The following is a 26,581-nucleotide window of genomic DNA, read 5'->3' as shown; positions in this document are numbered from 1 at the left end:
TTTCTATTTTTTCAATCTCTATCCTTTATCAACTGAATCAAGATTCAATGCCATCTCATCCTAATCTCAAAACTTGGCTAAAAGCTCCTTGACACCATCCCTAAGGTTTCCTTTGCTAAAAGATAGATGTCTTACAAAGTTTCTAAAATAAGAAATCATCTATTTTTTAAATCTCTATTCATAATCAACTAAATCTAAGATTCAATATCATCTCATCCTCATCTCAAAACTCAGCTAAAAGTTCCTTGACACCATATATAGGGTTTCTTATGTCTAAAAGATGGATGTTTTGTAAAGTTTCTAAAATAAGAAACTTTCTATTTTTTCAATCTCCATCCTTTATAAACTAATTCTAAAATTCAATACCATCTCATCCACATCTCAAAACTTGGATAAAAGCTCCTCGACACCATCTTTTGGGTTTCGTATGTCTAAAATATTGATGTCTTATAAAGTTTCAAAAATAAGAAACTTTCCAATTTTTCAATCTCAATTCTTCATCAACTAAATCTAAGATTCAATATTATCTCATCCCCACCTCAAAACTTTGCAAAAAGCTCCTTGACACCATCTATGGGGTTTCCTATGTCTAAAAGATGGATGTTTTGTAAAGATATTAAAATAAGAAACTTTCTATTTTACAATCTCTATCCTTGATCAACAAAATCAAATATTCAATACAGTCTAATCAAAATCTCAAAACTTGGCTAAAACCTCATGGACACCATCTATAGTGTTTCCTATGTCTAAAAGGTGGGTGTTTTATAAAGTTTATAAAATAAGAAACTTTCTGTTTTTCAATATCTATCAACACAACACCTTGACAGCATATCTTGGTTTTCTTATATCTAAAAGATGTTTGTTTTATAAAACTTTCTATTTTTTCAATCTCTATCCATCATCAACTAAATCTAAGATTCAATACCATCGCATCCTCATCTCAGAACTAAGCAAAAATCTCCTTGACACCATCTTTACGATTTACTAAGTTTAAAAGATTGATATTTTATAAAGTTTCTAAAATAAGAAACTCTCTATTTTTTCAATACCCATCATTCATCAACTAAATCTAAGATTCAATACCCACTCATTCTTATCCCAAAACTTGGCTAAATGCTCGTTGATATCATCTCTAGGGTTTCTTATGTCTAAAAGAAGGATGCTTGATAAAGTCTCTAAAATAAGAAACTTTCTATTTTTACAATCTCCATCATTAATCAACTAAATCTAAGATTTAATACCCTCTCATCCTCATCCCAAAACATTGCTAAATGCTCATTAACACCGTCTCTAGGGTCTCATATGTCTAAAAGATGGATGTTTTTTAAGCTTTCTACAATAACAAACTTTCTATTTTTTCAATCTCTATCCCTTATCAACTAAATCTAAGATTCAATACCATCTCATCCTCATATCAAAACTTGGCGAAAAGTTCCTTGACACCATCCCTAAGGTTTCCTTTGCTAAAAGATAAATGTCATACAAAGTTTCTAAAATAAGAAACCGTCTTTTTTTTAAATCACTATTCTTCATCAACTAAATCTAAGATTCAAAATCATCTCATCCTCATCTCAAAACTCAGCTAAAAGTTTCTTGACACCATATATAGGGTTTCATATGTCTAAAAGATGGATGTTTTGTAAAGTTTCTAAAATAAGAAACTTTCTATTTTTTCAATCTCCATCCTTTATAAACTAATTCTAAAATTCAATACCATCTCATCCACTTCTCAAAACTTGGCTAAAAGCACCTCGACACCATCTCTTGGGTTTCCTATCTCTAAAATATTGATGTCTTATAAAGTTTCAAAAATAATAAACTTTCTAATTTTTCAATCTCCATCCTTCATCAACTAAATCTAAGATTGAATATCATCTCATCCCCACCTCAAAACTTTGCAAAAAGCTCCTTGACACCATCTATGGGGTTTCCTATGTCTAAAAGATGGATGTTTTATAAAGTTACTAAAGTAAGAAACTTTATATTTTACAATCTCTATCCTTGATCAACAAAATCTAATATTAAATACCATCTAATCATAATCTCAAAACTTCGCTAAAATCTCATGGACACCATCTATAGTGTTTCCTATGTCTAAAAGGTGGGTGTCTTAATAAAGTTTCTAAAATAAGAAACTTTCTGTTTTTCAATCTCTATCAACAAAAGCACCTTGACAGCATATCTTGGTTTTCTTATATCTAAAAGATGTTTGTTTTATATTGTTTCTAAAATAAGAAACTTTCTATTTTTTCAATCTCTATCCTTTATCAACTAAATCTAAGATTCAATACTATCACATCCTCATCTCAAAACATGGCTAAGAGCTCCTTGACACCATCCCTAAGGTTTCCTTTGCTAAAAGATAGATGTTTTACAAAGTTCCTAAAATAAGAAACCATCTATTTTAAAAAATTTTATTCTTCGTCAACTAAATCTAAGATTCAATATCATCTCATCCTCATCTCAAAATTCAGCTAAAAGTTCCTTGACACCATATATAGGGTTTCCTATGTCTAAAAGATGGATGTTTTGTAAAGTTTCTAAAATAATAAACTTTCTACTTTTTCAATCTCCATCCTATATAAACTAATTCTAAAATTCAATACCATCTCATCCACATCTCAAAATTTGGCTAAAAGCTCATCGGCACCATCATTTGAGTTTCCTATGTCTAAAATATTTGTCTTATAAAGTTTCAAAAATAAGAAACTTTCTAATTTTTCAATATCCATCCTTCATCAACTAAATCTAAGATTCAATATCATCTCATCCCCACCTCAAAACTTTGCAAAAAGCTCCTTGACACCATCTATGGGGTTTCCTATGTCTAAAAGATGGATGTTTTATAAAGTTACTAAAATAAGAAAGTTTCTAATTTACAATCTCTAACCTTGATCAACAAAATCTAATATTCAATACCATCTAATCATAATCTCAAAACTTGGCTAAACCCTCATGGACAACATCTATAGTGTTTCCTATGTCTAAAAGGTGGGTGTTTTATAAAATTTCTAAAATAAGAAACTTTCTGATTTTCAATCTCTATCAACAAAAGTACCTTGACAGCATATCTTGGTTTTCTTATATCTAAAAGATGTTTGTTTTATATTGTTTCTAAAATAAGAAACTTTCTAGTTTTTCAATATCTATCCATCATCAACTAAATCTAAGATTAAATACCATCGCATCCTCATCTCAGAACTAAGCAAAAAGCTCCTTCATACCATCTTTACGATTTACTAAGTTTAAAAGATTGATATTCTATAAAGTTTCTAAAATAAGAAAGTCTCTATTTTTTCAATATCCATCATTCATCAACTAAATCTAATATTCAATACCCACTCATTCTTATCCCAAAACTTGGCTAAATGCTCGTTGATATCATCTCTAGGGTTTCTTATGTCTAAAAGATGGATGTTTGATAAAGTTTCTAAAATAAGAAACTTTTTATTTTTACAATCTCTATCATTAATCAACTAAATCTAAGATTCAATACCCTCTCATCCTCATCCCAAAACATTGCTAAAAGCTCTTTGACACCGTCTCTAGGGTCTCATATGTCTAAAAGATTGATGTTTTTTAAACTTTCTACAATAACAAACTTTCTATTTTTTCAATCTCTATCCTTTATCAACTGAATCTAAGATTCAATACCATCTCATCCTCATCACAAAACTTGGCGAAAAGCTCCTTGACACCATCCCGAAGGTTTCCTTTGCTAAAAGATAGATGTCTTACAAAGTTTCTAAAATAAGAAACCATCTATTTTTTAAATCTCTATTCTTCATCAACTAAATCTACGATTCAATATCATCTTATCCTCATCTCAAAACTCAGCTAAAAGTTCCTTGACACCATATATAGGGTTTCCTATGTCTAAAAGATGGATGTTTTGTAAAGTTTCTGAAATAGAAACTTTCTATTTTTTTCAATCTCCATCCTTTATAAACTAATTCTAAAATTCAATACCATCTCATCCACATCTCAAAACTTGGCTAAAAGCTCCTCGACACCATCTTTTGGGTTTCCTATGTCTAAAATATTGATTTCTTATAAAGTTTCAGAAATAAGAAACTTTCTCATTTTTCAATCTCCATCCTTCATCAACTAAATCTAAGATTCAATATCATCTCATCCCTACCTGAAAACTTTGCAAAAACCTCCTCGACACCATCTATGGGGTTTCCTATGTCTAAAAGATGGATGTTTAATAAAGTTACTAAAATAAGAAACCTTCTACTTTACAATCTCTATCCTTGATCAACAAAATCTAATATTCAATACCATCTAATCATAATCTCAAAACTTGGCTAAAACCTCATGTACACCATATATAGTGTTTCCTATGTCTAAAAGGTGGATGTTTTATAAAGTTTCTAAAATAAGAAACTTTCTGTTTTTCAATCTCTATCAACAAAAGCACATTGACAGCATATCTTGGTTTTCTTATATCTAAAAGATGTTTGTTTTATAAAATTCCTAAAATAAAAAACTTTCTATTTTTTCAATCTCTATCCATCATCAACTAAATTTAAGATTCAATACCATCGCATCCTCATCTCAGAACTAAGCAAAAAGCTCATTGACACCATCTTTACGATTTACTAAGTTTAAAAGATTGTTATTTTATAAAGTTTCTAAAAAAAGAAACTCTCTATTTTTTCAATATCCATCATTCATCAACTAAATCTAATATTCAATACCCACTCATTCTTATCCCAAAACTTGGCGAAATGCTCGTTGATATCATCTCTAGGGTTTCTTATGTCTAAAAGATGGATGTTTGATAAAGTTTCTAAAATATGAAACTTTCTATTTTTTCAATCTCCTTCCTTTTTAAACTAATTCTAAAATTTAATACCATCTCATCCACATCTCAAAACTTGGCTAAAAGCTCCTCGACACCATCTTTTGGGTTTCCTATGTCTAAAATATTGATGTCTTATAAAGTTTCAAAAATAAGAAACTTTCTAATTTTTCAATCTCCATCCTTCATCAACTAAATCTAAGATTCAATATCATCTCATTCCCACCTCAAAATTTTGCAAAAAGCTCGTTGACACCATCTATGGGGTTTCCTATGTCTAAAAGATGGATGTTTTATAAAGTTACTAAAATAAGAAACTTTCTATTTTACAATCTCTATCCTTAATCAACAAAATCTAATATTCAATACCATCTACTCATAATCTCAAAACTTGGCTAAAAGCTAATGGACACCATCTATAGTGTTTCCTATGTCTAAAAGGTGGATGTTTTATTAAGTTTCTAAAATAAGAAACTTTCTGTTTTTCAATCTCTATCAACAAAAGCACCTTAACAGCATAGCTTGGTTTTCTTATATCTAAAAGATGTTTGTTTTATAAAGTTTCTAAAATAAGAAACTTTATATTTTTTCAATCTCTATCCATCATCAACTAAATCTAAGATTCAATACCATCGCATCCTCATTTCAGAACTAAGCAAGAAGCTCCTTGACACCATCTTTACGATTTACTAAGTTTAAAAGATTGATATTTTATAAAGTTTCTAAAATAAGAAACTCTCTATTTTTTTTGCAATACCCATCATTCATCAACTAAATTTAAGATTCAATACCCACTCATTCTTATCCCAAAACTTGGCTAAATGCTCGTTGATATCATCTCTAGGGTTTCTTATGTCTAAAAGATGGATGTTTGATAAAGTTTCTAAAATAAGAAACTTTTTATTTTTACAATCTCTATCATTAATCAACTAAATCTAAGATTCAATACCCTCTCATCCTCATCCCAAAATATTGCTAAAAGCTCTTTGACACCGTCTCTAGGGTCTCATATGTCTAAAAGATTGATGTTTTTTAAACTTTCTACAATAACAAACTTTCTATTTTTTCAATCTCTATCCTTTATTAACTGAATCTAAGATTCAATACCATCTCATCCTCATCACAAAACTTGGCGAAAAGCTCCTTGACACCATCCCGAAGGTTTCCTTTGCTAAAAGATAGATGTCTTACAAAGTTTCTAAAATAAGAAACCATCTATTTTTTAAATCTCTATTCTTCATCAACTAAATCTACGATTCAATATCATCTTATCCTCATCTCAAAACTCAGCTAAAAGTTCCTTGACACCATATATAGGGTTTCCTATGTCTAAAAGATGGATGTTTTGTAAAGTTTCTGAAATAGAAACTTTCTATTTTTTTCAATCTCCATCCTTTATAAACTAATTCTAAAATTCAATACCATCTCATCCACATCTCAAAACTTGGCTAAAAGCTCCTCGACACCATCTTTTGGGTTTCCTATGTCTAAAATATTGATTTCTTATAAAGTTTCAGAAATAAGAAACTTTCTCATTTTTCAATCTCCATCCTTCATCAACTAAATCTAAGATTCAATATCATCTCATCCATACCTGAAAACTTTGCAAAAACCTCCTCGACACCATCTATGGGGTTTCCTATGTCTAAAAGATGGATGTTTAATAAAGTTACTAAAATAAGAAACCTTCTATTTTACAATCTCTATCCTTGATCAACAAAATCTAATATTCAATACCATCTAATCATAATCTCAAAACTTGGCTAAAACCTCATGTACACCATATATAGTGTTTCCTATGTCTAAAAGGTGGATGTTTTATAAAGTTTCTAAAATAAGAAACTTTCTGTTTTTCAATCTCTATCAACAAAAGCACATTGACAGCATATCTTGGTTTTCTTATATCTAAAAGATGTTTGTTTTATAAAATTCCTAAAATAAAAAACTTTCTATTTTTTCAATCTCTATCCATCATCAACTAAATTTAAGATTCAATACCATCGCATCCTCATCTCAGAACTAAGCAAAAAGCTCATTGACACCATCTTTACGATTTACTAAGTTTAAAAGATTGTTATTTTATAAAGTTTCTAAAAAAAGAAACTCTCTATTTTTTCAATATCCATCATTCATCAACTAAATCTAATATTCAATACCCACTCATTCTTATCCCAAAACTTGGCGAAATGCTCGTTGATATCATCTCTAGGGTTTCTTATGTCTAAAAGATGGATGTTTGATAAAGTTTCTAAAATATGAAACTTTCTATTTTTTCAATCTCCTTCCTTTTTAAACTAATTCTAAAATTTAATACCATCTCATACACATCTCAAAACTTGGCTAAAAGCTCCTCGACACCATCTTTTGGGTTTCCTATGTCTAAAATATTGATGTCTTATAAAGTTTCAAAAATAAGAAACTTTCTAATTTTTCAATCTCCATCCTTCATCAACTAAATCTAAGATTCAATATCATCTCATTCCCACCTCAAAATTTTGCAAAAAGCTCGTTGACACCATCTATGGGGTTTCCTATGTCTAAAAGATGGATGTTTTATAAAGTTACTAAAATAAGAAACTTTCTATTTTACAATCTCTATCCTTAATCAACAAAATCTAATATTCAATACCATCTACTCATAATCTCAAAACTTGGCTAAAAGCTAATGGACACCATCTATAGTGTTTCCTATGTCTAAAAGGTGGATGTTTTATTAAGTTTCTAAAATAAGAAACTTTCTGTTTTTCAATCTCTATCAACAAAAGCACCTTAACAGCATAGCTTGGTTTTCTTATATCTAAAAGATGTTTGTTTTATAAAGTTTCTAAAATAAGAAACTTTATATTTTTTCAATCTCTATCCATCATCAACTAAATCTAAGATTCAATACCATCGCATCCTCATTTCAGAACTAAGCAAGAAGCTCCTTGACACCATCTTTACGATTTACTAAGTTTAAAAGATTGATATTTTATAAAGTTTCTAAAATAAGAAACTCTCTATTTTTTTTGCAATACCCATCATTCATCAACTAAATTTAAGATTCAATACCCACTCATTCTTATCCCAAAACTTGGCTAAATGCTCGTTGATATCATCTCTAAGGTTTCTTATGTCTAAAAGATGGATGTTTGATAAAGTTTCTAAAATAAGAAACTTTTCATTTTAAAATCTCCATCATTAATCAACTAAATCTAAGATTCAATACCCTCTCATCCTCATCCCAAAACATGGCTAAAAGCTCATTGACACCGTCTCTAGGGTCTCATATGTCTAAAAGATTGATGGTTTTTAAGCTTTCTACAATAACAAACTTTCTATTTTTTCAATCTCTATCCTTTATCAACTGAATCTAAGATTCAATACCATCTCATCCTCATCACAAAACTTGGCGAAAAGCTCCTTGACACCATCCCGAAGGTTTCCTTTGCTAAAAGATAGATGTCTTACAAAGTTTCTAAAATAAGAAACCATCTATTTTTTAAATCTCTATTCTTCATCAACTAAATCTACGATTCAATATCATCTTATCCTCATCTCAAAACTCAGCTAAAAGTTCCTTGACACCATATATAGGGTTTCCTATGTCTAAAAGATGGATGTTTTGTAAAGTTTCTAAAATAGAAACTTTCTATTTTTTTCAATCTCCATCCTTTATAAACTAATTCTAAAATTCAATACCATCTCATCCACATCTCAAAACTTGGCTAAAAGCTCCTCGACACCATCTTTTGGGTTTCCTATGTCTAAAATATTGATTTCTTATAAAGTTTCAGAAATAAGAAACTTTCTCATTTTTCAATCTCCATCCTTCATCAACTAAATCTAAGATTCAATATCATCTCATCCCTACCTGAAAACTTTGCAAAAACCTCCTCGACACCATCTATGGGGTTTCCTATGTCTAAAAGATGGATGTTTAATAAAGTTACTAAAATAAGAAACCTTCTATTTTACAATCTCTATCCTTGATCAACAAAATCTAATATTCAATACCATCTAATCATAATCTCAAAACTTGGCTAAAACCTCATGTACACCATATATAGTGTTTCCTATGTCTAAAAGGTGGATGTTTTATAAAGTTTCTAAAATAAGAAACTTTCTGTTTTTCAATCTCTATCAACAAAAGCACATTGACAGCATATCTTGGTTTTCTTATATCTAAAAGATGTTTGTTTTATAAAATTCCTAAAATAAAAAACTTTCTATTTTTTCAATCTCTATCCATCATCAACTAAATTTAAGATTCAATACCATCGCATCCTCATCTCAGAACTAAGCAAAAAGCTCATTGACACCATCTTTACGATTTACTAAGTTTAAAAGATTGTTATTTTATAAAGTTTCTAAAAAAAGAAACTCTCTATTTTTTCAATATCCATCATTCATCAACTAAATCTAATATTCAATACCCACTCATTCTTATCCCAAAACTTGGCGAAATGCTCGTTGATATCATCTCTAGGGTTTCTTATGTCTAAAAGATGGATGTTTGATAAAGTTTCTAAAATATGAAACTTTCTATTTTTTCAATCTCCTTCCTTTTTAAACTAATTCTAAAATTTAATACCATCTCATCCACATCTCAAAACTTGGCTAAAAGCTCCTCGACACCATCTTTTGGGTTTCCTATGTCTAAAATATTGATGTCTTATAAAGTTTCAAAAATAAGAAACTTTCTAATTTTTCAATCTCCATCCTTCATCAACTAAATCTAAGATTCAATATCATCTCATTCCCACCTCAAAATTTTGCAAAAAGCTCGTTGACACCATCTATGGGGTTTCCTATGTCTAAAAGATGGATGTTTTATAAAGTTACTAAAATAAGAAACTTTCTATTTTACAATCTCTATCCTTAATCAACAAAATCTAATATTCAATACCATCTACTCATAATCTCAAAACTTGGCTAAAAGCTAATGGACACCATCTATAGTGTTTCCTATGTCTAAAAGGTGGATGTTTTATTAAGTTTCTAAAATAAGAAACTTTCTGTTTTTCAATCTCTATCAACAAAAGCACCTTAACAGCATAGCTTGGTTTTCTTATATCTAAAAGATGTTTGTTTTATAAAGTTTCTAAAATAAGAAACTTTATATTTTTTCAATCTCTATCCATCATCAACTAAATCTAAGATTCAATACCATCGCATCCTCATTTCAGAACTAAGCAAGAAGCTCCTTGACACCATCTTTACGATTTACTAAGTTTAAAAGATTGATATTTTATAAAGTTTCTAAAATAAGAAACTCTCTATTTTTTTTGCAATACCCATCATTCATCAACTAAATCTAAGATTCAATACCCACTCATTCTTATCCCAAAACTTGGCTAAATGCTCGTTGATATCATCTCTAGGGTTTCTTATGTCTAAAAGATTGATGTTTGATAAAATTTCTAAAATAAGAAACTTTCTATTTTTACAATCTCCATCATTAATCAACTAAATCTAAGATTCAATACCCTCTCATCCTCATCCCAAAACATGGCTAAAAGATCATTGACACCGTCTCTAGGGTCTCATATGTCTAAAAAATGGATGTTTTTTAAGCTTTCTACAATAACGAACTTTCTATTTTTTCAATCTATATCCTTTATCAACTGAATCTAAGATTCAATACCATCTCATCCTCATCTCAAAACTTGGCTAAAAGCTTCTTGACACCATCCTTAAGGTTTCCTTTGCTAAAAGATAGATGTCTTACAAAGCTTCTAAAATAAGAAACCATCTATTTTTGAAATCTTTATTCTTCATCAACTAAATCTAAGATTCAATATCATCTCATCCTCATCTCAAAACTCAGCTAAAAGTTCCTTGACACCATATCTAGGGTTTCCTATGTCTAAAAGAAGGATGTTTTGTAAAGTTTGTAAAATAAGAAACTTTCTATTTTTTCAATATCCATCCTTTATAAACTAATTCTAAAATTCAATACCATCTCATCCATATCTCAAAACTTGGCTAAAAGCTCCTCGACATCATCTTTTGGGTTTCCTATGTCTAAAATATTGATGTCTTATAAAGTTTCAAAAATAAGAAACTTTCTAATTTTTCAATCTCCATCCTTCATCAGCTAAATCTAAGATTCAATATCATCTCATCCCCACCTCAAAACTTTGCAAAAAGCTCCTTGACACCATCTATGGGATTTCCTATGGCTAAAAGATGGATGTTTTATAAAGTTACTAAAATAAGATACTTTCTATTTTACAATCTTTATCCTTGATCAACAAAATCTAATATTCAATACCATCTGCTCATAATCTCAAAACTTGGCTAAAAGTTAATGGACACCATCTATAGTGTTTCCTATGTCTAAAAGGTGGATGTTTTATAAAGTTTCTAAAACAAGAAACTTTATGTTTTTCAATCTTTATCAAAAAAAGCACCTTGACAGCATATCTTTGTTTTCTTATATCTAAAAGATGTTTGTTTTATAAAGTTTCTAAAATAAGAAACTTTCTATTTTTTCAATCTCTGTCCATCATCAACTAAATCTAAGATTCAATACCATCGCATCTTAATCTCAGAAATAAGCAAAAAGCTCATTCACACCATCTTTACGATTTACTAAGTTTAAAAGATTGATATTTTATAAAGTTTCTAAAATAAGAAACTTTCTATTTTTTCAATATACATCATTCATCAACTAAATCTAAGATTGAATACCCACTCATTCTTATCCCAAAACTTGGCTAAATGCTCGTTGATATCATCTCTAGGGTTTCTTATGTCTAAAAGATGGATGTTTGATAAAGTTTCTAAAATAAGAAACTTTCTATTTTTACAATCTCCATCATTAATCAACTAAATCTAAGATTCAATACCCTCTCATCCTCATCCCAAAGCATAGCTAAAAGCTCATTGACAACGTCTCTAGGGTCTCATATGTCTAAAAGATGGATATTTTTTAAGCTTTCTACAATAACAAACATTCTATTTTTTTAATCTCTATCCTTTATCAACTAAATCTAAGATTCAATACCATCTCATCCTCATATCAAAACTTTGCTAAAAGTTCCTTCACACCATATATAGGGTTTCCTATGTCTAAAAGGTGGATGTTTTGTAAAGTTTCTAAAATAAGAAACTTTCTACTTTTTCAATATCCATCCTTTATAAACTAATTCTAAAATTCAATACCATCTCATCCACATCTCAAAACTTAGCTAAAAGCTCCTTATATCTAAAAGATGTTTGTTTTATATTTTTTCTAAAATAAGAAACTTTCTATTTTTTCAATCTTTATCCATCATCAACTAAATCTAAGATTCAATACCATCGTATCCTCATCTCAGAACTAAGCAAAAAGCTCCTTGACACCATCTTTACGATTTACTAAGTTTAAAAATTTGATATTTTATAAAGTTTCTAAAATAAGAAACTCTCTATTTTTTAAATACCCATCATTCATCAACTAAATCTAAGATTCCATACCCACTCATTCTTATCCCAAAACTTGGCTAAATGCTTGTTGAAATCATCTCTAGCGTTTCTTATGTCTAAAAGATGGATGTTTGATAAAGTTTCTAAAATAAGAAACTTTCTATTTTTTCAATCTCCATCCTTTATAAACTAATTCTAAAATTCAATACCATCTCTTACACATCTCAAAACTTGGCTAAAAGCTCCTCCACACCATCTTTTGGGTTTCCTATGTCTAAAATATTGATGTCTTATAAAGTTTCAAAAATAAGAAACTTTCTAATTTTTCAATCTCCATCCTTCATCAACTAAATCTAAGATTCAATATCATCTCATCACCACCTCAAAACTTTGCAAAAAGCTCGTTGACACCATCTATGGGGTTTCCTATGTCTAAAAGATGGATGTTTTATAAAGTTACTAAAATAAGAAACTTTCTATTTTACAATCTCTATCCTTGATCAACAAAATCTAATATTCAATACCATCTACTCATAATCTCAAAACTTGGCTAAAACCTCATGGACACCATCTATAGTGTTTCCTATGTATAAAAGGTGGATGTTTTATAAAGTTTCTAAAATAAGAAACTTTCTGTTTTTAAATCTCTATCAACAAAAGCAGCTTGACAGCATATCTTGGTTTTCTTATATCTAAAAGATGTTTGTTTTATAAAGTTTCTAAAATAAGAAACTTTCTATTTTTTCAATCTCTATCCATCATCAACTAAATCTAAGATTCAATACCATCGCATCCTCATCTCAGAACTAAGCAAGAAGCTCCTTGACACCATCTTTACGATTTACAAAGTTTAAAAGATTGATATTTTATAAAGTTTCTAAAATAACAAACTCTCTATTTTTTCAATATCCATCATTCATCAACTAAATCTTAGATTCAATACCAACTCATTCTTATCCCAAAACTTGGCTAAATGCTCGTTGATATCATCTCTAAGGTTTCTTATGTCTAAAAGATGGATGTTTGATAAAGTTTCTAAAATAAGAAACTTTTCATTTTAAAATCTCCATCATTAATCAACTAAATCTAAGATTCAATACCCTCTCATCCTCATCCCAAAACATGGCTAAAAGCTCATTGACACCGTCTCTAGGGTCTCATATGTCTAAAAGATGGATGGTTTTTAAGCTTTCTACAATAACAAACTTTCTATTTTTTCAATCTCTATCCTTTATCAACTGAATCTAAGATTCAATACCATCTCATCCTCATCACAAAACTTGGCGAAAAGCTCCTTGACACCATCCCGAAGGTTTCCTTTGCTAAAAGATAGATGTCTTACAAAGTTTCTAAAATAAGAAACCATCTATTTTTTAAATCTCTATTCTTCATCAACTAAATCTACGATTCAATATCATCTTATCCTCATCTCAAAACTCAGCTAAAAGTTCCTTGACACCATATATAGGGTTTCCTATGTCTAAAAGATGGATGTTTTGTAAAGTTTCTGAAATAGAAACTTTCTATTTTTTTCAATCTCCATCCTTTATAAACTAATTCTAAAATTCAATACCATCTCATCCACATCTCAAAACTTGGCTAAAAGCTCCTCGACATCATCTTTTGGGTTTCCTATGTCTAAAATATTGATTTCTTATAAAGTTTCAGAAATAAGAAACTTTCTCATTTTTCAATCTCCATCCTTCATCAACTAAATCTAAGATTCAATATCATCTCATCCCTACCTGAAAACTTTGCAAAAACCTCCTCGACACCATCTATGGGGTTTCCTATGTCTAAAAGATGGATGTTTAATAAAGTTACTAAAATAAGAAACCTTCTACTTTACAATCTCTATCCTTGATCAACAAAATCTAATATTCAATACCATCTAATCATAATCTCAAAACTTGGCTAAAACCTCATGTGCACCATATATAGTGTTTCCTATGTCTAAAAGGTGGATGTTTTATAAAGTTTCTAAAATAAGAAACTTTCTGTTTTTCAATCTCTATCAACAAAAGCACATTGACAGCATATCTTGGTTTTCTTATATCTAAAAGATGTTTGTTTTATAAAATTCCTAAAATAAAAAACTTTCTATTTTTTCAATCTCTATCCATCATCAACTAAATTTAAGATTCAATACCATCGCATCCTCATCTCAGAACTAAGCAAAAAGCTCATTGACACCATCTTTACGATTTACTAAGTTTAAAAGATTGTTATTTTATAAAGTTTCTAAAAAAAGAAACTCTCTATTTTTTCAATATCCATCATTCATCAACTAAATCTAATATTCAATACCCACTCATTCTTATCCCAAAACTTGGCGAAATGCTCGTTGATATAATCTCTAGGATTTCTTATGTCTAAAAGATGGATGTTTGATAAAGTTTCTAAAATATGAAACTTTCTATTTTTTCAATCTCCTTCCTTTTTAAACTAATTCTAAATTTTAATACCATCTCATCCACATCTCAAAACTTGGCTAAAAGCTCCTCGACACCATCTTTTGGGTTTCCTATGTCTAAAATATTGATGTCTTATAAAGTTTCAAAAATAAGAAACTTTCTAATTTTTCAATCTCCATCCTTCATCAACTAAATCTAAGATTCAATATCATCTCATTCCCACCTCAAAATTTTGCAAAAAGCTCGTTGACACCATCTATGGGGTTTCCTATGTCTAAAAGATGGATGTTTTATAAAGTTACTAAAATAAGAAACTTTCTATTTTACAATCTCTATCCTTAATCAACAAAATCTAATATTCAATACCATCTACTCATAATCTCAAAACTTGGCTAAAAGCTAATGGACACCATCTATAGTGTTTCCTATGTCTAAAAGGTGGATGTTTTATTAAGTTTCTAAAATAAGAAACTTTCTGTTTTTCAATCTCTATCAACAAAAGCACCTTAACAGCATAGCTTGGTTTTCTTATATCTAAAAGATGTTTGTTTTATAAAGTTTCTAAAATAAGAAACTTTATATTTTTTCAATCTCTATCCATCATCAACTAAATCTAAGATTCAATACCATCGCATCCTCATTTCAGAACTAAGCAAGAAGCTCCTTGACACCATCTTTACGATTTACTAAGTTTAAAAGATTGATATTTTATAAAGTTTCTAAAATAAGAAACTCTCTATTTTTTTTGCAATACCCATCATTCATCAACTAAATCTAAGATTCAATACCCACTCATTCTTATCCCAAAACTTGGCTAAATGCTCGTTGATATCATCTCTAGGGTTTCTTATGTCTAAAAGATTGATGTTTGATAAAATTTCTAAAATAAGAAACTTTCTATTTTTACAATCTCCATCATTAATCAACTAAATCTAAGATTCAATACCCTCTCATCCTCATCCCAAAACATGGCTAAAAGATCATTGACACCGTCTCTAGGGTCTCATATGTCTAAAAAATGGATGTTTTTTAAGCTTTCTACAATAACGAACTTTCTATTTTTTCAATCTATATCCTTTATCAACTGAATCTAAGATTCAATACCATCTCATCCTCATCTCAAAACTTGGCTAAAAGCTTCTTGACACCATCCTTAAGGTTTCCTTTGCTAAAAGATAGATGTCTTACAAAGCTTCTAAAATAAGAAACCATCTATTTTTGAAATCTTTATTCTTCATCAACTAAATCTAAGATTCAATATCATCTCATCCTCATCTCAAAACTCAGCTAAAAGTTCCTTGACACCATATCTAGGGTTTCCTATGTCTAAAAGAAGGATGTTTTGTAAAGTTTGTAAAATAAGAAACTTTCTATTTTTTCAATATCCATCCTTTATAAACTAATTCTAAAATTCAATACCATCTCATCCATATCTCAAAACTTGGCTAAAAGCTCCTCGACATCAACTTTTGGGTTTCCTATGTCTAAAATATTGATGTCTTATAAAGTTTCAAAAATAAGAAACTTTCTAATTTTTCAATCTCCATCCTTCATCAGCTAAATCTAAGATTCAATATCATCTCATCCCCACCTCAAAACTTTGCAAAAAGCTCCTTGACACCATCTATGGGATTTCCTATGGCTAAAAGATGGATGTTTTATAAAGTTACTAAAATAAGATACTTTCTATTTTACAATCTTTATCCTTGATCAACAAAATCTAATATTCAATACCATCTGCTCATAATCTCAAAACTTGGCTAAAAGTTAATGGACACCATCTATAGTGTTTCCTATGTCTAAAAGGTGGATGTTTTATAAAGTTTCTAAAACAAGAAACTTTATGTTTTTCAATCTTTATCAAAAAAAGCACCTTGACAGCATATCTTGGTTTTCTTATATCTAAAAGATGTTTGTTTTATAAAGTTTCTAAAATAAGAAACTTTCTATTTTTTCAATCTCTGTCCATCATCAACTAAATCTAAGATTCAATACCATCGCATCTTAATCTCAGAAATAAGCAAAAAGCTCATTCACACCATCTTTACGATTTACTAAGTTTAAAAGATTGATATTTTATAAAGTTTCTAAAATAAGAAACTTTCTATTTTTTCAATATACATCATTCATCAACTAAATCTAAGATTGAATACCCACTCATTCTTATCCCAAAACTTGGCTAAATGCTCGTTGATATCATCTCTAGGGTTTCTTATGTCTAAAAGATGGATGTTTGATAAAGTTTCTAAAATAAGAAACTTTCTATTTTTACAATCTCCATCATTAATCAACTAAATCTAAGATTCAATACCCTCTCATCCTCATCCCAAAGCATAGCTAAAAGCTCATTGACAACGTCTCTAGGGTCTCATATGTCTAAAAGATGGATATTTTTTAAGCTTTCTACAATAACAAACATTCTATTTTTTCAATCTCTATCCTTTATCAACTAAATCTAAGATTCAATACCATCTCATCCTCATATCAAAACTTTGCTAAAAGTTCCTTCACACCATATATAGGGTTTCCTATGTCTAAAAGGTGGATGTTTTGTAAAGTTTCTAAAATAAGAAACTTTCTACTTTTTCAATATCCATCCTTTATAAACTAATTCTAAAATTCAATACCATCTCATCCACATCTCAAAACTTAGCTAAAAGCTCCTTATATCTAAAAGATGTTTGTTTTATATTGTTTCTAAAATAAGAAACTTTCTATTTTTTCAATCTTTATCCATCATCAACTAAATCTAAGATTCAATACCATCGTATCCTCATCTCAGAACTAAGCAAAAAGCTCCTTGACACCATCTTTACGATTTACTAAGTTTAAAAATTTGATATTTTATAAAGTTTCTAAAATAAGAAACTCTCTATTTTTTAAATACCCATCATTCATCAACTAAATCTAAGATTCCATACCCACTCATTCTTATCCCAAAACTTGGCTAAATGCTTGTTGAAATCATCTCTAGCGTTTCTTATGTCTAAAAGATGGATGTTTGATAAAGTTTCTAAAATAAGAAACTTTCTATTTTTACAATCTCCATCATTAATCAACTAAATCTAAGATTCAATACCCTCTCATCCTTATCCCAAAACTTGGCTAAAAGCTCATTGACACCGTCTCTAGGGTCTCATATGTCTAAAAGATTGATGTTTTTTAAGCTTTGTACAATAACAAACTTTCTATTTTTTCAATCTCTATCCTTTATCAACTAAATCTAAGATTCAATACCATCTCATCCTCATCTCAAAACTTGGCTAAAAGCTCCTTGACACCATCCCTAAGGTTTCCTTTGCTAAAAGATAGATGTCTTACAAAGTTTCTAAAATAAGAAACCATCTATTTTTTAAATCTCCATTCTTCATCAACTAAATCTAAGATTCAATATCATCTCATCCTCATCTCAAAACTCAGCTAAAAGTTCCTTGACAACATATATAGGATTTCCTATGTCTAAAAGATGGATGTTTTGTAAAGTTTCTAAAACAAGAAACTTTCTATTTTTTCAATATCCATCCTTTATAAACTAATTCTAAAATTCAATACCATCTCATCCACATCTCAAAACTTGGCTAAAAGCTCCTCGACACCATCGTTTGGGTTTCCTATCTCTAAAAGATTGATGTCTTACAAAGTTTCAAAAATAAGAATCTTTCTAATTTTTCAATCTCCATCCTTCATCAACTAAATCTAAGATTCAATATCATCTCATCCCTACCTCAAAACTTTGCAAAAAGCTCCTTGACACCATCTATGGGGTTTCCTATGTCTAAAAGGTGGATGTTTTATAAAGTTTCTAAAATGAGAAACTTTCTATTTTTCAATCTCTATCAACAGAAGCACCTTGACAACATATCTTGGTTTTCTTATATCTAAAAGATGTTTGTTTTATAAAGTTTCTAAAATAAGAAACTTTCTATTTTTTCAATCTCTGTCCATCATCAACTAAATCTAAGATTCAATACCATCGCATCCTCATCTCAGAAATTAGTAAAAAGCTCCTTCACACCATCTTTACGATTTACTAAGTTTAAAAGATTTATATTTTATAAAGTTTCTAAAATAAGAAACTCTCTATTTTTTCAATATCCATCATTCATCTACTAAATCTAAGATTCAATACCCACACATTCGTATCCCAAAACTTGGCTAAATGCTCGTTGATATCATCTCTAGGGTTTCTTATGTCTAAATGATGGAAGTTTGATAAAGTTTCTAAAATAAGAAACTTCCAATTTTTACAATCTCCATCATTAATCAACTAAATCTAACATTCAATACCCTCTCATCCTCATCCCAAAACATGCCTAAAAGCTCATTGACACCGTCTCTAGGGTCTCATATGTCTAAAAGATGGATGTTTTTTAAGCTTTCTACAATAACAAACTTTCTATTTTTTCAATCTCTATCCTTTATCAACTAAATCTAACATTCAATACCATCTAATCCTCATCTCAAAACTTGGCTAAAAGCTCCTTGACACCATTCCTAGGGTTTCCTTTGCTAAAAGATAGATGTCTTACAAAGTTTCTAAAATAAGAAACCATCAATTTTTTAAATCTCTATTCTTCATCAACTAAATCTAAGATTCAATATCATCTCATCCTCATCTCAAAACTCAGCTAAAAGTTCCTTTACACCATATATAGGGTTTCATATGTCTAAAAGATGGATGTTTTGTAAAGTTTCTAAAATAAGAAACTTTCTATTTTTTCAATCTCCATCCTTTATAAATTAAATTCTAAAATTAAATACCATCTCATCCACATCTCAAAACTTGGCTAAAAGCTCCTCGACACCATCTTTTGGGTTTCCTATGTCTAAAATATTGATGTCTTATAAAGTTTGAAAAATAAGAAACTTTCTAATTTTTCAATCTCCATCCTTCATCAACTAAATCTAAGATTCAATATCATCTCATCCTCACCTCAAAACACTGCAAAAAGCTCCTTGACACCATCTATGGGGTTTCATATGTCTAAAAGATGGATGTTTTATAAAGTTACAAAAATAAGAAACTTTCTACTTTACAATCTCTATCCTTGATCAACAAAATCTAATATTCAATACCATCTAATCATAATCTCAAATCTTGGCTAAAACCTCATGGACACCATCTATAGTGTTTCATATGTTTAAAAGGTGGATGTTTTATAAAGTTTCTAAAATAAGAAACTTTCTGTTTTTCAATCTCTATTAACAAAAGCACCTTGACAGCATATCTTGGTTTTCTTATATCTAAAAGATGTTTGTTTTATAAAGTTTCTAAAATAAGAAACTTTCTATTTTTTCAATCTCTGTCCATCATCAACTAAATCTAAGATTCAATACCATCGCATGCTCATCTCAGAAGTTAGTAAAAAGCTCCTTCACACCATCTTTACGATTTACTAAGTTTAAAAGATTGATATTTTATAAAGTTTCTAAAATAAGAAACTCTCTATTTTTTCAATATCCATCATTCATCTAATAAATCTAAGATTCAATACCCTCTCATCCTCATCCCAAAACTTGGCTAAAAGCTCATTGACACCGTCTCTAGGGTCTCATATGTCTAAAAGATTGATGTTTTTTAAGCTTTGTACAATAACAAACTTTCTATTTTTTCAATCTCTATCCTTTATCAACTAAATCTAAGATTCATTACCATCTCATCCTCATCTCAAAACTTGGCTAAAAGCTCCTTGACACCATCCCTAAGGTTTCCTTTGCTAAAAGATAGATGTCTTACAAAGTTTCTAAAATAAGAAACCATCTATTTTTTAAATCTCCATTCTTCATCAACTAAATCTAAGATTCAATATCATCTCATCCTCATCTCAAAACTCAGCTAAAAGTTCTTTGACAACATATATAGGATTTCCTATGTCTAAAAGATGGATGTTTTGTAAAGTTTCTAAAACAAGAAACTTTCTATTTTTTCAATATCCATCCTTTATAAACTAATTCTAAAATTCAATACCATCTCATCCACATCTCAAAACTTGGCTAAAAGCTCCTCGACACCATCTTTTGGGTTTCCTATGTCTAAAATATTGATGTCTTATAAAGTTTCAAAAATAAGAAACTTTCTAATTTTTCAATCTCCATCCTTCATCAACTAAATCTAAGATTCAATATCATCTCATCCCCACCTCAAAACATTGCAAAAAGCTCCTTGACACCATCTATGGGGTTTCCTATGTCTAAAAGATGGATGTTTTATAAAGTTACAAAAATAAGAAACTTTCTACTTTACAATCTCTATCCTTGATCAACAAAATCTAATATTCAATACCATCTAATCATAATCTCAAATCTTGGCTAAAACCTCATGGACACCATCTATAGTGTTTCATATGTCTAAAAGGTGGATGTTTTATAAAGTTTCTAAAATAAGAAACTTTCTGTTTTTCAATCTCTATTAACAAAAGCACCTTGACAGCATATCTTGGTTTTCTTATATCTAAAAGATGTTTGTTTTATAAAGTTTCTGAAATAAGAAACTTTCTATTTTTTCAATCTCTGTCCATCATCAACTAAATCTAAGATTCAATACCATCGCATCCTCATCTCAGAAGTTAGTAAAAAGCTCCTTCACACCATCTTTACGATTTACTAAGTTTAAAAGATTGATATTTTATAAAGTTTCTAAAATAAGAAACTCTCTATTTTTTCAATATCCATCATTCATCTACTAAATCTAAGATTCAATACCCACACATTCGTATCACAAAACTTGGCTAAATGCTCGTTGATATCATCTCTAGGGTTTCTTATGTCTAAAAGATGGAAGTTTGATAAAGTTTCTAAAATAAGAAACTTTCAATTTTTACAATCTCCATCATTAATCAACTAAATCTAAGATTCAATACCCTCTCATCCTCATCCCAAAACATGGCTAAAAGCTCATTGACACCGTCTCTAGGGTCTCATATGTCTAAAAGATGGATGTTTTTTAAGCTTTCTACAATAACAAACTTTCTATTTTTTCAATCTCTATCCTTTATCAATTAAATCTAAGATTCAATACCATCTCATCCTCATATCAAAACTTTGCTAAAAGCTCCTTGACACCATCCCTAAGGTTTCCTTTGCTAAAAGATAGATGTCTTACAAAGTTTCTAAAATAAGAAACCATCTATTTTTTAAATCTCTATTCTTAATCAACTAAATCTAAGATTCAATATCATCTCATCCTCATTTCAAAACTCAGCTAAAAGTTCCTTGACACCATATATAGGATTTCCTATGTCTAAAAGATGGATGTTTTGTAAATTTTCTAAAATAAGAAACTTTCTATTTTTTCAATCTCCATCATTTATAAACTAATTCTAAAATTCAATACCATCTCATCCACATCTCAAAACTTGGCTAAAAGCTCCTCGACACCATCTTTTGGGTTTCCTATGTCTAAAATATTGATGTCTTTTTCTAATTTTTCAATCTCCATCCTTCATCAACTAAATCTAAAATTCAATATCATCTCATCCCCACCTAAAAACTTTGCAAAAAGCTCCTTGACACCATCTATGGGGTTTCCTATGACTAAAATATGGATGTTTTATAAACTTACTAAAATAAGAATCTTTCTATTTTACAATCTCTATCCTTAATCAACAAAATCTAATATTTAATACCATCTAATCATAATCTCAAAACTTGGCTAAAACCTCATGGACACCATTTATAGTGTTTCCTATGTCTAAAAGGTGGGTGTTTTATAAAGTTTCTAAAATAAGAAACTTTCTGTTTTTCAATCTCTATCAAGAAAAGCACCTTGACAGCATATCTTGGTCTTCTTATATCTAAAAGATGTTTATTTATATTATTTCTAAAATAAGAAACTTTCTATTTTTTCAATCTCTATCCATCATCAACTAAATCTAAGATTCAATACCATCGCATCCTCATCTCAGAACTAAGCAAAAAGCTCCTTGACACCATCTTTACGATTTACTAAGTTTAAAAGATTGATATTTTATAAACTTTCTAAAATAAGAAACTCTCTATTTTTTAAATACCCATCATTCATCAACTAAATCTAAGATTCAATACCCACTCATTCTTATCCCAAAACTTGGCTAAATGATCGTTGAAATCATCTCTAGGGTTTCTTATGTCTAAAAGTTGGATGTTTGATAAAGTTTCTAAAATAAGAAACTTTCTATTTTTACAATCTCCATCATTAATCAACTAAATCTAAGATTCAATACCCTCTCATCCTCATCCCAAAACAAGGCTAAAAGCTCATTGACACCGTCTCTAGGGTCTCATATGTCTAAAAGATGGATGTTTTTAAGCTTTCTACAATAACAAACTTTCTATTTTTTCAATCTCTATCCTTTATCAACTAAATCTAAGATTCAATACCATCTCATCCTTATCTCAAAACTTGGCTAAAAGCTCCTTGACACCATCCCTAAGGTTTCCTTTGCTAAAAGATAAATGTCTTACAAAGTTTCTAAAATAAGAAACCATCTATTTTTTAAATCTCTATTTTCATCAACTAAATCTAAGATTCAATATCAACTTATCCTCATCCCAAAACTCAGCTTAAAGTTCCTTGACACCATATAAAGGGTTTCCTATGTCTAAAAGATGGATGTTTTGTAAACTTTCTAAAATAAGAAACTTTCTATTTTTTCAATCTCCATCCTATATAAACTAATTCTAAAATTCAATACCATCTCATCCACAACTCAAAACTTGGCTAAAAGCTCCTCGACACCATCTTTTGGGTTTCCTATGTCTAAAATATTGATGTCTTACAAAGTTTCAAAAATAAGAAACTTTCCAATTTTTCAATCTCCATCCTTCATCAACTAAATCTAAGATTCAATATCATCTCATCCCCACCTCAAAACTTTGCAAAAAGCTCATTGACACCATATATGGGGTTTCCTATGTCTAAAAGATGGATGTTTTATAAAGTTACTAAAATAAGAAACTTTCTATTTTACAATCTCTATCCTTGATCAACAAAATCTAATATTCAATACCATCTAATCATAATCTCAAAACTTGGCTAAAACCTCATGTACACCATCTATAGTGTTTCCTATGTTTAAAAGGTTGATGTTTTTTAAAGTTTCTAAAATAAGAAACTTTCTGTTTTTCAATCTCTACCAACAAAAGCACCTTGACAGCATATCTTGGTTTTCTTATATCTAAAAGATGTTTGTTTTATAAAGTTTCTAAAATAAGAAACTTTCTATTTTTTCAATCTCTATATATCATCAACTAAATCTAAGATTTAATACCATCTCATCCTCATATCAAAACTTGGCTAAAAGCTCCTTGACACCATCCCTAAGGTTTCCTTTGCTAAAAGATAGATGTCTTACAAAGTTTCTAAAATAAGAAACCTTCTATTTTTTAAAGCTCTATTCTCCATCCTTTATAAACTAATTCTAAAATTCAATACCATCTCATCCACATCTCAAAACTTGGCTAAAAGCTCCTCGACACCATCTTTTGGGTTTCTTATGTCTAAAATATTGATGTCTTTTTCTAATTTTTCAATCTCCATCCTTAATCAACTAAATCTAAGATTCAAAATCATCTAATCCCCACCTCAAAACTTTGCAAAAATCTCCTTGACACCATCTATGTGGTTTCCTATGTCTAAAATATTGATGTCTTTTTCTAATTTTTCAATCTCCATCCTTCATCAACTAAATCTATGATTTAATATCATCTCATCCCCACCTCAAAACTTTGGAAATAGCTCCTTGACACCATCTATGGGGTTTCCTATGTGTAAAAGATGGATGTTTTATAAAGTTACTAAAATAAGAAACTTTCTCTTTTACAATCTCTATCCTTGATCAACAAAATCTAATATTCAATACCCTCTAATCATAATCTCAAAACTTGGCTAAAACCTCATGGACACCATCTATAGTGTTTCCTATGTCTAAAAAGTGGATGTTTTATAAAGTTTCTAAAATAAGAAACTTTCTGTTTTTCAATCTCTACCAACAAAAGCACCTTGACAGCATATCTTGGTTTTCTAATATCTAAAAGATGTTTGTTTTATAAAGTTTCTAAAATAAGAAACTTTCTATTTTTTCAATCTTTATAGATCATCAACTAAATCTAAGATTCAATACCATCGCATCCTCATCTCAGAACTAAGCAAAAAGCTCCTTGACACCATCTTTACGATTTACTAAGTTTAAAAGATTGATATTTTATAAAGTTTCTAAAATAAGAAACTCCCTATTTTTACAATCTCCATCATTAATCAACTAAATCTAAGATTTAATACCCTCTCATCCTCATCCCAAAACATGGCTAAAAGCCCATTGACACCGTCTCTAGGGTCTCATATGTCTAAAAGATGGATGTTTTTTAAGCTTTCTACAATAACAAACTTTCTATTTTTTCAATCTCTATCCTTTATCAACTAAATCTAAGATTTAATACCATCTCATCCTCATATCAAAACTTGGCTAAAAGCTCTTTGACACCATCCCTAAGGTTTCGTTTGCTAAAAGATAGATGTCTTACAAAGTTTTTAAAATAAGAAACAATCTATTTTTTTAATCTCTATTCTTCATCAACTAATTCTAAGATTCAATATCATCTCATCCTCATCTCAAAACCCAGCTAAAAGTTCCTTGACAACATATATAGGGTTTCCTATGTCTAAAAGATGGATGTTTTGTAAAGTTTCTAAAATAAGAAACTTTCTATTTTTTCAATCTCCATCCTTTATAAACTAATTCTAAAATTCAATACCATCTCATCCACATCTCAAAACTTGGCTAAAAGCTCCTCGACACCATCTTTTGGGTTTCCTATGTCTAAAAGATTGATGTCTTATAATGTTTCAAAAATAAGAAACTTTCTAATTTTTCAATCTCCATCGTTAATCAACTAAATCTAAGATTCAATATCATCTCATCCCCACCTCAAAAATTTGTAAAAAGCTGCTTGACACCATATATGGGTTTCCTATGTCTAAAAGATGGATGTTTTATAAAGTTACTAAAAAAAGAAACTTTCTAGTTTACAATCTCTATCCTTGATCAACAAAATCTAATATTCAATACCATCTAATCATAATCTCAAAACTTGGCTAAAAGCTCATGTACACCATCTATAGTGTTTCCTATGTCTAAAAGGTGGATGTTTTATAAAGTTTCTAAAATAAGAAACTTTCTGTTTTTCAATCTCTACCAACAAAAGCACCTTGACAGCATATCTTGGTTTTCTTATATCTAAAAGATGTTTGTTTTATATTGTTTCTAAAATAAGAAACTTTCTATTTTTTCAATCTCTATCCATCATCAACTAAATCTAAGATTCAATACCATCGCATCCTCATCTCAGAACTAAGCAAAAAGCTCCTTGATACCATCTTTACGATTTACTAAGTTTAAAAGATTGATATTTTATAAAGTTTCTAAAATAAGAAACTCTCTATTTTTTAAATACCCATCGTTCATCAACTAAATCTAAGATTCAATACCCACTCATTCTTATCCCAAAACTTGGCTAAATGCTCGTTGAAATCATCTCTAAGGTTTCTTATGTCTAAAAGATAGATGTTTGATAAAGTTTCTAAAATAAGAAACTTTCTATTTTTACAATCTCCATCATTAATCAACTAAATCTAACATTCAATACCCACTCATCCTCATCCCAAAACATGGCTAAAAGCCCATTGACACCGTCTCTAGGGTCTCATATGTCTAAAAGATGGATGTTTTTTAAGATTTCTACAATAACAAACTTTCTATTTTTTCAATCTCTATCCTTTATCAACTAAATCTAAGATTAAATACCATCTCATCCTCATCTCAAAACTTGGCTAAAAGCTCCTTGACACCATCCCTAAGGTTTCCTTTGCTAAAAGATAGATGTCTTACAAAGTTTCTAAAATAAGAAACCATCTATTTTTTAAATCTCTATTCTTCATCAACTAAATCTAAGATTCAATATCATCTCATCCTCATCTCAAAACTCAGCTAAA

This window comes from Tasmannia lanceolata, unplaced genomic scaffold (genome assembly GCF_043159265.1).
Source record: "Tasmannia lanceolata isolate RefF3 unplaced genomic scaffold, GAP_Taslan_0.1 ptg000008l, whole genome shotgun sequence".
Taxonomy (NCBI): domain Eukaryota; kingdom Viridiplantae; phylum Streptophyta; class Magnoliopsida; order Canellales; family Winteraceae; genus Tasmannia; species Tasmannia lanceolata.
This window is presented reverse-complemented; position numbering follows the sequence as displayed.